Source organism: Pholcus phalangioides, unplaced genomic scaffold (assembly GCF_987345545.1).
Source record: "Pholcus phalangioides strain wild (caught in Gottingen) unplaced genomic scaffold, Ppha-v1.0 ptg000018l_1, whole genome shotgun sequence".
In the NCBI taxonomy this organism is placed as follows: domain Eukaryota; kingdom Metazoa; phylum Arthropoda; class Arachnida; order Araneae; family Pholcidae; genus Pholcus; species Pholcus phalangioides.
Genome location: NW_028301611.1, coordinates 10,291,637 through 10,306,750, shown reverse-complemented (window position 1 = coordinate 10,306,750; position 15,114 = coordinate 10,291,637).

Genomic DNA, 15,114 nt, shown 5'->3' with positions numbered 1-15,114 from the left:
ATATAATACCCGTTTTCGATTCGTGAATTAGTAGTATTTTCTTACTAAAATATAATACATTATTGAGCGTGTTGTTTCTCAACGGCCGATATGAATCGAGCATTCGGCCCGATTTATGAGACATTATACGGCCACAGTCTCGCTCGAACGAATATCCGTCGCGGACCATTCTGGTACTTCCAAAAACTGAGGATCGCGGTGACCGTCATGTATTCCACAGTGGCGTGCGTCTACACGGCCTACTTCAACGTTTTCTCACAGATTGCGTCGAAATTAACCTGTCTGTACATGCTCAATCAGTTCCTGGGTTTCGTCAGCATCGTGCTGCTCTTGAGCAACGCCCGGACGTTCCGACGCGTACCTCGGATCCTGGCGAGACTGCTCTGCGACCACGAAGTGGACGACGAGATCTTACGCATGAGAAGGTTCGGTGTAGTCAGTGCTCTCGCGTCGGCGTTTTTGTTGACGATGACGATGACTTTCCTGGTCTATACGTACGCTATCAATGAAGTCTTCATCCGTGTGATTTTTCGAACCAATAGTTTCGATTCTACTTTCGATGAGGTAACGATTTGGGTCCTGTTGTACGTTTACTGGAGCGGGTTTTCGTGGCACATTCTACTTTCGATGAACATGCTTCTGCTCGCGGTGTATTTCGCGATATCTTCGTTGGGAATACAGCTCGCATTGCAGCAACTCGCTAACGATATATCCTCGAAGAAGTTAACGAACCTTCGGGAAATTCTAATTTCCCACAACAGGATTTCATCGGCTGTTTTGAAGATCCAAAAAATTTTCGGACCGACGATTTTCGTCGTATTTTCGTTCCTGCTGTTCACTTTTTACCGGACCTTGTACAATTTGCTGTTTCTCCACACGGAGTCGTATCATCTGATATACACCATATTCGATTCGTTGAGTACTTTCCTTGGGATAGCGGTGATAGTGTACCCCACCGTATTCATACCTGACAAGAACAAGCTGGTCTTGGCAGCTATATATGAAACTCGAGACATTTTGAATGATTCCGGCGAAGAGATAATATTCGTCAGCAAAATGAAATCCATGCCGTTAGCTTTCAATATGTGGTATGTGATAGAAATGACCAAAAAGAATATGGTGACGACTTTAGGTGCTCTTTTCTCGTACGTGGTGGTGCTGGGGACATTCGGCGGGAGAACATCCAATTCTATATAAATATACCCGGTTGGAAACTTCAGGTGATGATGACTTTGATATTTCGTGGCCCTCACTCTGTGAGAAACCTCTCGATGAATCTGTAATAGAGAAACCTGGTATTGGTGTCTTTGTTCCGAAAAACTCAATGGATAGGAGATTAATATCGACACGTTTGTTTTGTCTCCATCTATATACACGTTCAATTTGTGCATTAGTATGTTCTCACGCTAAAATATAATCAATATTAAATTATTCAGCGTGTTGTTTCTCAATTCTCGATATGAATCGAGCATTCGGCCCGATTTATGAGACATTAAACGGAGACAGTCTCACTCGAATGAAAATCCGTCGCAAACCATTCTGGTACTTCCAAAAACTGAGGATCGCGGTGACGTGGCGTCACATGTATTCCATAGCGGCGTGCGTCTGTCTACACGGCCTACTTCAACATTTTCGTGGCACATTCTACTTTTGATGAACATGCTTTTGCTCGCGGTGTATTTCGCGATATCTTCGTTGGGAATACGGCTCGCATTGCAGCAACTCGCTGACGATATATCCTCGAAGAAGTTAACAAACCTGCGGGAAATTCTAGTTTTCCACAACAGGATTTCTTCGGCTGTTTTGAAGATCCAAAAAATTTTCGGACCGACGATTTTCGTCGTATTTTCGTTCTTGTTGTTTACTTGTTTTTTAATTGCACACACACACACACACATAAAGTACACAAATACAATAATTTAACAATGATACAAAGACACACACAAAAATGGCATCTACATAGCTCCAAGGAGCAATTGTTCTTCCAGGAACCCTACAAAGTTGATATCTTCTGTGTTTACACAAGCAAAAAAAAAAATAAAATAATAATAATAATAATTGTAATAAAATAAAAAAAATAATACAGTGGATTCCGTTTACAACGTTTTTCAGAAAACTCAAACAAACGTTGCAAGCGGGAAAACGCTTTAAATGGGAAATAGTAATGAGAATTATTTAGAGTTCGGATCACGAACTCTAAATCATCGGGGGTACCTCAGGGTTCTGTTTTGGGTCCGATATTGTTTTTGACATATATATATAAGATTTATGTAACTTGGAATGGAAAAATTATAACATTTGCCGATGACACCATGCTTTATGTAGAAGATACTGATACAATGAATGAATGAACGCCAGGGTCTCTGCCACCGGACTTATCGCGTTGGCAGAGTCTGGGCCGCTTCGTGGCAGAGTCTGGAACAAAGTGAGTGTGTACACCTAACAGTCTGAGTGCGTAGCTAGTGTTGTGTATGATATTTCAGTGCTGCCATCTATACTTCAAATTGTGAGTGAAATGTAATGATTGAATATTTGTAACGTTGTAGGCCCGTTGCTCTCTGTGGCGAGACTTTTTAACGGAGAGATCGGCTCGCATTCGCACCTTGAAGTTGGGAACCACAGAAAACCAACTTCAGCCGACCACCACTGTGGGGTTCGAACCCGGATCCTCGCATCGCGAGTCCGTCACTATAACCACTCGACCACCACAGCGGCAGAAGATACTGATACAGCAAATTTAATTAGAAAAGTAGAAGATGATCTAACAAATATTAATATCTGGTTAATTAAACATAAATTAAAACTTAACACTCAAAAAACAAAATTTATTTATATGAAGACAAGAAATATAAATTATAGCACAAACATGCATCTAAGAATACATAATCATTGTCAGTGCCTGGAAAACAAAGAATGTCATTGCCAAGAAATAGATATTGTTCGGGAATACAATTATTTAGGTGTCACAATACAGAATGATCTTAAATGGAACACGCACTGTGATATTTTAATAAAAAAGATTAGGAAATATGCAGTGATCATTTACAAAATGAAAAACTTGATTGATGAACATTTTTTGAAAGATTTATTCTACGCATGGATATATTCAATTGTCAATTATGCAATCAGTGCTTGGGAAGGAGCATATCACGAGAATATTCGGAAATTAGATAATATATGTAACAGAATAAGATCTCAAATATTAATCGATAGTTCTAAAATACAATGCCATGCTCCAACTTTGAGACAAAACTTTTTGTACAGAGTTATCAAATTTTCACAATTAAATGAAAATTACTTAACGAAAAATCAAAATAGAACTACAAATAGATACAATCGAGTTTATCAAGTACCAAAGCCAAATAAAAAATTATATACAAAGAGCTTTTCCTTCATTGCCCCTAAGATATTGAACATTTCTCACACTGAAAATCAATTTAATAATAATAAAAACATAAATCATGTCATTTTTGACTTCGTCAGAGACGCATAGATTACGAAACCATTTAGATGAAAGTATTGAAAGAGCAAAAGAGTATAATAATAGATAAGAGAAGAGGTGTACGATGGTTGTATTATATTGAGCTTCACGAAAAACAACTTAATTGTGAACATTATTCAGATATATATATATAGATAAACGAAAATACATTTGTGAACACACATATCTAATAGATATAATAATGCTGTTGCAAGAGAAAGATAAATATATTCTATAGCTTATATATTCCTTTAGGACTGCTGGAAGGACTTTTCAGTCCCTTGAGGTTACAAAGTGTTTGTTTGTAATATGTGTGCATCCATTTTTTGTTTTTTTTTGTGTGTATTATATGTTTGTATTTGTGTAACACATTTCTAGATTTGTGTACTACATACTTGTATTCGCGTAACACATGTTTGTATTCGTGTAGTAACACATGTTTGTATTCGTGTAGTAACTCATGTTTGTATTCGTGTAGTAACACATGTTTGTATTCGTGTAACACATGTTTGTATTCGTGTAACACATGTTTGTATTCGTGTAGTAACACATGTTTGTATTCGTGTAACACATGTTTGTATTCGTGTAGTAACACATGTTTGTATTCGTGTAGTAACACATGTTTGTATTCGTGTAGTAACACATGTTTGTATTCGTGTAGTAACACATGTTTGTATTCGTGTAGTAACACATGTTTGTATTTTTTAAACATGACTTTAATGACGTGTTTTTCAAACATGACTTTAAAAAAATGTTTCATTCAATTGTGAAAATCAAATGCAAAACATTTCTTGTCAATTTGGTTAATTTGTATTTTTTTTTTAAAAATAAATTGAAATTTAATGAATTATATAATTTAAACATGAACAAGAAAAAACGCTTTGAACGCGATTTCCACAAATTGCAATGTTTTTGAGCTCATCCGTTTAAGATTTGAAAAAAAAAAAACACCTATTACACCAAAAATTTTGAAATCTTGTAGAAAAATATTTATATGCCATGTTTTAGTAAAATGAACCTCGAACTTCGATATCTGATCATCCGTTAGAATTTTATAAATTTTAAAGTTTGAAAAAAATGTATGAATTTCAAAAATCTGAGAATTCAATATTTGTTTTAAAAAAGTACTAGGGGCGGTTAACTTCTAAATCTGAGGATGTTCATTTCACTAACACGTGGTGAGTAACACATTTGAGCAAAATTTCAGAATTTTTGGGGTGGCAACAGTGTAGTTCTTTTTTGCAAATCTTACAAATGAACTCAAAAACTCTCACGACCGTATTCACCAACACCGTTTAAACTGTACAATCGCAGGTTAAAGGATTAGCGATCGACTGGTTGAAATCCTCAATTTAAGCAATCCGTTTCGATCTTCAATCCTTACAACCCGCGATTGCAGTTTAAACTGTGTTGGTGAATACGGCCGTATATCTTGTAAATCGTAATAATTATAATAACCGCGTAAAAATTTGGAAAGTACACACACACACACACACATACAACAAAAGAGGGAAAAGGAAACTGGTTTACTTTCTCAATTTCTTAGGTGTATGTGTGTGTATATATATATCATCTCGTTCAATTTTAAAAAATGCCAAGTTAAACGTTTGGCGTACGTTCGGTGAATTTGGCAGGATTTTGAAGTGACGTCATTAATTTTTAAAGCGTTATAAGTCATTATTTTTATGGGTCAAATCAAAAAACTGAAAACACCTTTCCGTATCAGTTTTTCACAAGGCATCGCGTGTGTAATTATTAGGCGGTCGATAGTTACCACCCTGTATATACAAATTTCTGATCCGCGAGCGGAAAACGTAGCGTACTTCTTGAAAATGAACTGAAATATTCGCATTCCCCATTAGGAACCAAGAGTTCGGCCATCTTCTTTCACGATTGGCGCTTTTTCTCTCAATGTAGTGTTATTGTCAGAGCCGCAAATAGAAGTTGCAAAGTTTGCGGTTGTTTTTAGAAGAATGAAAAGTTTGTACACCACTGTGGCATAAACTAACGGACAACAACTATTACCACAAGATTATGATGCTGTCAAGACGACCCAGGCCAAATACCCACAAAACTACAAAACCAGAAAGGTTTAACGCGAATCTATTTAATCCTCGAGCCAAAACGCGTTTTTTGGCTCTCGCGTGTATTCCCGTGCACTTCAGTCGTGAATTCGTATAATCACGAGCAGTTTGGGGGCCCCCCACCTTAATTAATTTCTCTCGGTGACTTGTATCTTCTTCAAAGATTCAATATACTGATTGGCTTTAACATAGTTCCCCCTAAGGGCAAAATAACACATTAGGGGGGAAACAAAAAACAGGTAGAAAATTCGAGTCCGAGGAATCTCTGAAGCGCTATTTACAATTTCTGATGAGATGGAAGAGATCTTTATCACGGCTTCGTCTAGTATAAATTGCCAAGCCCCTTTTTTTTCTTGGGCAATCCTTAGCGGAAAGATGTTCAGATTCGATAACCGTTCCCCTTCCAACCACGTGGTTCGAGGTCGGTCAAGCATCTTCAACCTGTTACTCGCGAACACGGGGGTGCTCCTTGAACAGAGATGAGGTGGAACACAACGGTATGCCTTGCACAGGCATCATAATCGCAGGATATTGATAGTAATCAATTTTTAATTGCGCCTTGAAGAGCTCATACTGCACTGGTCTTGATTTAAGCTTCAAGCATATGCAGGGCCGCAACTAGTTGCTTGGTCAGCCGGGGCAAGCACGCATTTTGGCGCTCCCTCATAATTTTAAAGGAGAGGTTAAACAGTGAAATTTGTGCCCCCTCTAAATTGCGCCCCGGGGCACCAGACCCACCTGCATCCCCCCCTCCCCCCTAGTTGCGGCGTTGAGCATATGCCAGATTGTGCCGTCTCAACGAGTGCGCAGTACTTCGGTGTTTCGAAAATTTTTCGGAGGGGTCCAATTCAAATAGAAACCGGAGGAATGATGGAAGAATCATCATACGCAAAATTCAGAAATTGAAATTTAGAATTGGAAAGGAAAGCTAGAAATGGATATATATAAGGAAAGCTAAAAATTTTAGAATGGAAAAATTTGGCATAGAAAATTCACAGGATTGCTGAAAGTCCACAATTGAAAATTTAGAATGGCAAATTTAAGAATGCTGAAAATTTAGCATTGCTGAAACTACAAAATTACAAATCTTGAATTATTGACAACTCAGAATTGGCAATTTAAAATTATAAAAAATTTATTGGGAACTGAAAATTTGTAATTGCCAAAAATTCAGAATCGAAAATTCGAATGGAAAATTTGGAATGAAAAATTCAAGATGGAAAATTTAGAAACATCAGAATGAATCATTAGATTATCTTCAGATTGAAAATTATTGAAACATCAGAATTGGACATTTGCGATTATCGAAGCTTCCAAGCCACTAACCACTTCACGTACAAGCTTTTGACAAACAAATTTCGATTATATGTATTTGAAGAATCGGCGATAAATCTGGTAACCTCGTCCTAAGCTACCCGCTCGTTAGAAAAAAGAGCGGGAAAGAAAAAAAAGCAGCTTCATTGGATAGGGATACATAAAACTTCGCGGTGGTGAAGACAGAGGAAAGAAAACACAGAGGAGACCACAGTGGTGTTCGGCTGAAGTTGGTTTTCTGCTGTTCCCAACTTAACGAGGTGCGAATGCGAGCCGATCGCCCCCTGGAAAAAGTCTCGCCGCTGAGAGCAACAGGGCTTCAACGTTACAATTATTAATTTATTACACTTCACTCACTACGAGCTGAGAAAAAACTCATAGTTTAAAAAATTGATTGCAGATGGCAGCACTACACATAACAAGCATTACAGATAAGCAAAATTTACTGAAGATTCACTACACACACACACACACATTCCAACATATACCAATTCGATAGAAGTTTCGCTGAGGAATATGGACGAGTTGCATGTCTGGTTTAGTAGTGGGAGGGGGGGGGGGCGCTCATTCAAGTATTACGTCATCATCGATGGGGGGAGAAGGTTTCCGATTTGATGATTTTTGATGACAAGGGGTAAAGGGGGATTTGGATGATGCTTACGTCATCAACCACCCCTTTATGAAGATATGAAATTATCAAACCAATTATCATGACTTGCGGTAGAATTTGCGTTACCCAGGTTGCACCACGGGAAGGCCTACCTCTTTATAATACCCTGCACCCTCGACTGGCTGTGTGTGTGTGTGATTGCACTTCCACACATTCCATTTGTGCTCGTTTAGGAGTCTTATATCCCCTCTTGTCCCATGAATTTAGAATCACCCTGTATATTCGCATTGGTTCACAAGCATATATACGCTCCTCGAACGGGATGGGGGGGGGGGGCGAGTCACTGAGGTTGTGTATCGTAAACTCGAGGGGTGAATGTCCGTCTCCACCCTCCGCCTATGTCAATAAGGGGCCGTTCAAACATAAGAGCCCCCCCCCCTTGTCAGCAAAAGTCAGCAACACTCTGACCCCCTTGTCAGGAAATTTCGTCATCAGCTCTGCCCCTCTGAATTCTAACGCATATTGGTGGGACAGAGACGTATACAGAAGGGAGGGGGGGGGCATGGGGGGGCATGGGGGGGCCCGAAGATCAAAAATTTATTTTTTTAATTGAAATTTTGGGAAAAAAATACCTTTACATGTTATTATAACCAATTTCTGTTAATTTCAATGCTATTTGAAGGGTATGAAATCAAAATTTATCCTTAATAAATTCATTGCGACCCACCCTCTAAGCCATATAATGATAAATCGCATAAAGGCCCTTGGCCCGCGGACCAAATATGGCCCTAGGGGTTATCTGATGCAGCCTACCCTCCTCAAACCTAATTTTGTAAAAATGAACTAAGCGGCACATTTTTACAGATCGCCTAAGTGTCCCGTGATACAATTACAGGGCATTTAAGCGGCCCGTGGCACATTTTCATATTACTTAAATGACCCGGGACACAGTTCCAGAACACTTAAACGATCCGTGACACATTTAGGGATCCCTTGAGTGACACGTGACGTAGTTTTAGAGCACTCAAGTGGCCCCCCCCCCCGGTGCGGTTCTACATCAACTCAAGTTACCCGCGGCACATTCTCCGATTATTTATGTGATCCACGGCATATAATTACGGATCACTTGAGCGATGTGTGGCACGGTTCCAGAGCACTTAAGCGGCCCGGACGCATTTCCAGAGCACTTGGATCCGCGGAAAGATTTAGAGATCACCAAAGTGGTTCTGTGGGACACTTATCAATAGCGGGGCGGGGGGAATGTTACTTCAAGTGCCCACAAACTATCGGAAGGTTTTTCTCGTTTTTGGCGCACCCGAGTAAGATGCCATTAAAAAAAAAAAATTCATATTTTCCATATAAACCCCCACCCCCCTCTTGTCATCAAAAGTCAGCAAATCGGAAACCCCCCCCCCCCATCGATGCTGACGTAATACTTGAATGACCCCTAATACAATTTTTTCACTGAACGAGGTGGAGGAGGCAGGCGATCTTCATTCGTCCCCTCCCTGTATCAGCGTACGCATTGGCTACCTACGCATGTGCCAACACCTCGAAACGCATCAATCTCTGGAATGCGGGACAGCTCCGAGGAGTTCTCATCAGCATTTATGCATAAATTATATTTTACGGCTCTCGGATGTGTCCGGTCGCAACCTGTGTGTTCTTAATCGTTCGATCGGCCGCGGGACGGGTACGGACACGTTATGGGAATTCTTAATTCCCCCTCAAGAGGACTTGAGGGGGGACCCAACCCTTCATTTTTCATCGTTAACCTTCCCTGTCACGTCTCCCCCTCCGTCCATGTTAATAATCTCATTAGCATATCCGGCTAATGGTATAGTCCCACGTGGGTCACTTATTCTTTATTCCTCCATCGATTATGTCAGACTTGTTTGGGGGCATCATCATCATCATCATCATCAAGAATTGCTGGGCCCAGGATCAGTGGTGTATTTACGGGGGGGGGGGGCTTAGCGGACTAGTTGCCCTGAGTGGCATGTTCGGAGGGACGGCAAGTTTGGGGGGGGGGAGGGGATGAGTCGCCAAGAAACTTAGTAGAATGGGAGGGGAGGGCGGAAAAATTTGTATAACCCTCAATAAATTCGCCTCTACCCGGACAGCGTAGTCCGAAGTTCAGTGATCTGAAAGTGATGTTTGAGGCCTACTTCAGTGATCTGAAAGTGATGTTTGAGGCCTACTTCAGTGATCTGAAAATGTGCCACGGGCCACTTAAATGCTCTAGAATTGTGCCACGGGTCATTCAAGCAATTTGTAAATGTGCATCATTCTTAGTTCATTTTTACGAAATTGGGTTTGAGGGGGGGGGGGGCAAGCCACATCAGATAACCTACAGGGTCACATTTGTTCCGCGGGTCAAGGGTTCACCATATATTAGTCAAGGGGAGGCGCGCGCACGAGCCCCCCTACACCCCCCCCCCTCCCGCGTACGTTTCCGATACCACCAATACGCGTTAGGAGGTGGGGGGAGCAGTGCTGACGAAATTTTGCTGACAAGGGGGGAGGGGGTTCAAAAATGGCTAAAAATTTGCTGGCGTAATACTTGAACGGTCCCCCCCCCCCCTTTTCCGTTCTTAAAAGCAATTTAAAATTTGTGGAGTGGCACGTCGTCTGATGAATAGCACCCTCGTCCCCCCCTCCTTCCACCGTGATCTCACTTCAATGTCCGTCACACACAAGTGCTGTCGCCCAAGAGGGAACCCCCCGCTGTTTCTGGAACCCCATCCACTAGGGTTTTCTTTTGCCATTCTATTTGAACGTGTGTTTAGTCTCTCTCTCAACATGGTCTCGAATATTTAGCCGCACCTTTAAAAGAATAAAAATCCGCTGGGGGATATTGATGATCATATGTGTTGCGTGAGTTGCCACAACCGTTTCCTCTAAAAGTTAGTCTCCGTATAAATGATTATTATTAGGGGGGGGGGGGGAAATGGGGGCCGTACCCAAAATGCACGATCGGAAACCCCCATCCGCCCATCGTTGCATATGAAATGGTAATACCATAATAATATAATGGTGCAAATCACGCTGGAACTGTGCGTTATAAATAAATAGAGTGAATCATTGGCACAAAGATATTTTTCAGTGATTTTAGAGTCATTTTAGGGCACTGATTCCGAATCTAGATTGGTTTTTTCCCGAATTGGCTACAGTATTTTGGATAATGCATGCTCTCAACAATCAGATTTGCATGCTGCTTATAGTATTATCATTAAAATTTCACTTCCTTTTCCCAAAAATTAAAGCCAATTTGACATATCCAATGCCAGATTCGAAATCACCGATCGAGTTGGCGTGGTGGTCGTCTCTACCACCGTGCAGGTTGCCGTCACGGTCCCAGGGTTCCAAACCCGGGGAAGAATATAGATAAGGTATTTTCCCTGACTGGCTTGAGGCGACCACTGATGGATGGCGCCTTCATTTCCAACCTAACTCATTGATATGGCAGTAGATTGCAATATATAGCGATGTGGCCAGAGTTGGTGATGTAGATTCAGCCGCATGGGCGGTGCCACCCCCCCCCCTTCCCCCAGCGTCAAAGGTGGAGAGTCGGCTGATCTAATGCATATATTAATTGACATCATCATCATCATGGTGCCCCCCCAGCAGTAATGACTGTGTTTCCCCCCCCCCCCAGACTTCCAAGTCTATCTCCGCCTATGTTCAGCCGGTATATTACGTTTGGACGCGGGACGTTTGGACATCGACTGATTGGACGCAGCAATTCTCAATATCACGAGAACTTCAGTGATCGAGAAATGATCGAGTTACTTACTGTGTGCTCACAATGATACAAATACACAACTTAATGTCATTATGCTATTACTAAGGCCGAGATTACACTATAAAAGTTTTATAAAATTATTTTATAAAACTCGACATATGCAAGCAATAAGCGTATAGATTACATTCGATCGAATGTTAGACAAGTCTTTTAAGACTTGGGAGGACGGATGGACGGGTCAAAGCTACCCAAATGTGTACTGAGTTTTTCCGCTTCTGTACCATAGGTGGAGATAGATATAGTCCGTGGGGGCCACGGCCATAATTGTTGGGGGGGGGGGCACGATGATGATGATGAAGTCAATTCATATATACGCATATGCATTAGATCAGTCAATCAGCTGGTGGGGGGAATTGTTCCCATGCCCCCCCCCCCCCGTATCTCAGCCCATGTTCTGTACAGAAAAATATGCTATGGGCTACACCAATTTTGTGAAATGCAAGAATTCGGGCCGTAACTAGGCTAATGCAAACGGGACACTGTCCCAGGGCCCCGAGCTAAATGAGGGCCCCCCCCCCTCACAAATGATGTACATCTATTTTGCATAATTTTTCCCCTTTTAGGTCCCCCGCAAGGAAACGTCCGCTCCGGGGGCCCCGAGAAGGTACGCTATGATGAAGATTAATCATCCGACTTAACTAATGATCCAGCTGATTGCAACCTGAAACTCCCCCCCCCCCCTTCTTCAGTTGGGGGGGGGGGTGTTTGTTGGTTCAGTGCAGGATTTCGAATATACTACTTAAAAGCACAAAATCGCGAACAAGCACCCCATTGGCCAACAGCGGTGCTCACTAGCTAGATACCCGGACTAAACAGTAAACGAAATCTTCAAAGATCAGTACCACAAACGACATTGAAAACTGTATTATGTATAGAGTACACGGGGGGGGGGGGACAAAAAACCCTTAATACAATGAGGTACCAAAGAAGTGCTCCCCACGCTTTTCAGTATTATTGAGCACCTGAATTCTTGTATCTCACAAAATTGGTGTCGCTCAAAGCCTATTTTTTTTTGTACAGAAGCAGAAAACTCGGTAGGCATTTGGGTAGCTTTGTCCCGTCCGTCCGTCCCCAAGTCGGGCCGTAACCAGGCTTTCGTGGGGTTCCTGCTTTTATGGGGTTTTCTTTTCGCAGCTGCGATGTCCCACAGAGCTTCTTGGCTACCCCACGTGGTGTTTTTATGTTTGAACACGGAATCCTTCTCTGTGGTTCATCAATTCTCATAGCATGTCCCCCTCCTCCCATAATCCTCCCCTAAAAGCCATAGTACGGAGTATATGTATAATCCCCTTCCCTTTCTTGCTGTTGTTGTTAGAGAAAGGGAGCCCCTGGTTTCAGTGGGTGGAACAAAAATAAGAGGGAATTCTTTCTTTTTTTATGGGGTGGGGGGGGCCCCTTGTAGAATTGGTGCAAAGGGACGATATACTGTATAAAAAGAGTAAGGTTTGAAAACTGGGTATCATTTTTATGACGATTTTATGCCAGGCATCTTCGACCCGTTCCCCGCGAGCACCACCCACCACGGTGCTCCCCGAAGTGCCAAGGGTGCTCGATGTTTGTGTCTGATTTCGCTCTCGCGAGAGCTTGATCAACGTTTGAATTGAACACCATTGCGTTCAAGGATTGGGAATCGTCTTGGTTTCATGCTGCATTCGTATGTCAAACTTGCCGTAAGGGTGCTCGTCTTTTGATGATAGGCACAGGCCATGGGTAGGCCACAAGGGGTAGGCTGACAAGGCTCCAGCCCTGGGGTCCGAGACGATTTTCCCCATTTTTTGTTTTTTGCGCTATTAATTCCTCATAAAGGGGCCCCGTGGAAGTCTCGTCGGGGAGGCAAAGGATCCCAGCCAGGGGGCCCTGCTTCAGGATGTGGGGGCCATGGCACACGCAGTGCTCGCGACTGGAAAAAAAGGTTGAAGATCTTTCTGCCATACATACTCAACCGGTGACCCGAGTGCCAAATGTGGCCCTCAGAATCGTGTGATGTGGCCTTTGACCTTAAACCTAACTTATAAAAATGCACTAAGTGGCATATTCACAGTTCACGCGTGGCACAGTTCCAGAGTGCTTAAGTGGCCCGTGGCCTGAAGCGGACTTTAGTCGGTTGAGGGCCCCAGGCGCCCCTTAAATTAGAAAAGGGTGTAAAGTTTTGGTTTTTCAGGGGCCCTTTAGACGTCGGGGCTCCGGGCGTGCTCCCGGTGCCATGGCCCCAACATGGGGGGGGGTGACTGACAGGGCTCTAGCCCTGGGACCCGGGACGGTTATCATCATTTTTTTGCTTTTTCACGCAATAAATTAACTACAGAAGGGGCCCGCAAAAGATTCCAGCCTAGGGGGCATGCCCGGTGCTCCCGCCATTAAATCCACCTCTTCACGGCACAGTTCCGGATCCCTTCAGTGACCCGCTGAACATTTACAAATCACTCAAGTAACGCGCAGCCCGTTTCGAGATCACTTGAGTGACCCAGCGGCAATGTTTTAGAGCACTTGAGTGGGCCTCGGTGAAGTTCCACATCACTCAAGTTACGACACAGTTCCAGATCGCTCGAGTGACCCCGTGCCACATTTACAGATAGCTTGAGTGGCCCGTGACACAATTCCTGAGCACTTAAGCGGCTCGCAGCATTTTCCGCGAGCACTCAAGCTGCCCGCGCCACTCAGTGACACTCAGTGGCCCGCAACACTTGATCGAACCAATGATGTGGCCAGCACTCTCTCTTAAAAGTTGAGCACCCTTGTTTTATGCACTTGAACAGGGGTCTCACCATACCCCACATCCTGACACAGGGCCCCTAGGTTGGGATCTTTTACGGGCCCCTTTATGATGAATTTATAGCGTGAAGAAACGAAAAAATGATGAAAATCATACCGGGCCCCTGGACTGAAGACTTGTCAGCCCACCCCTTTTGGGGGCCATGGGTCTCACTCAACCGCTCACTCATCATGGGGCTCCAGGCACGGCCGACTCAATAATTCAGTCCTGCTCAATTGTGTTGCATCAGCCGTGCTCCAGGCCTAGTGATGTTGCCCCCCCCCCCCCCAGTTGGAAGTACCTTTAAAATGTAGGCTACAGACTACTCTAATGTGACGTGGGACCACGTGGTAATGCGTGTTATGAAACTCCACCAAAGACTCTTCTGTAGTCTTCGCTGACGCGTCACGTTCGCACAATGTGAAGATGACAATCTACAGAAGATTCAAGGGTGGGAATTTTAGATCACACGCTGTACCACGTGGTCCCACGTCAAGTCAGAGTAATATATAGGCACCTTAACTCTCAAAAATCAGAGTCCAGTACTTGGTCGCCACGAGGTCTACCGGGCCGTGCTCAAAATTACGTACGTAGTCCTGGCAGTGCCATCTTAACGCATGGGCCCTCAAGTGTAGAGGGAGCCCCATGATATTAAAGATCTCGAAACAAATACAAATACAACGCCACAACAGGCAAATTGCCCAACGAGGTGGCTGACTTAAGAACATCATGGATCCCCGAGCCCCTACCTACTACTGCTACACCACACATGCATCCCCCCCGCGGAACCCCCCAACGAATCGGTACATGCGGGAATGTGCGTGTACGTGTAGTGCAACCTGACGTAAAGTTTGTTTCTGTGTAATGCTTGTTATGTGTAGTGCTGTCATCTGCCCCCAGTTTTACTAACTATGAGTGAAGTGTTATGGTTGAATGATTTTACTGTTGTAGGACTGTTGCTCTCTGTGGCGAGACTTTTTAACGGGGAGATCGGCTCGCATTTGCGCCTTGAAGTTGGGAACCACAGAAAACCAACTTCAGCCGACCACCACTGTGGGGTTCGAACCC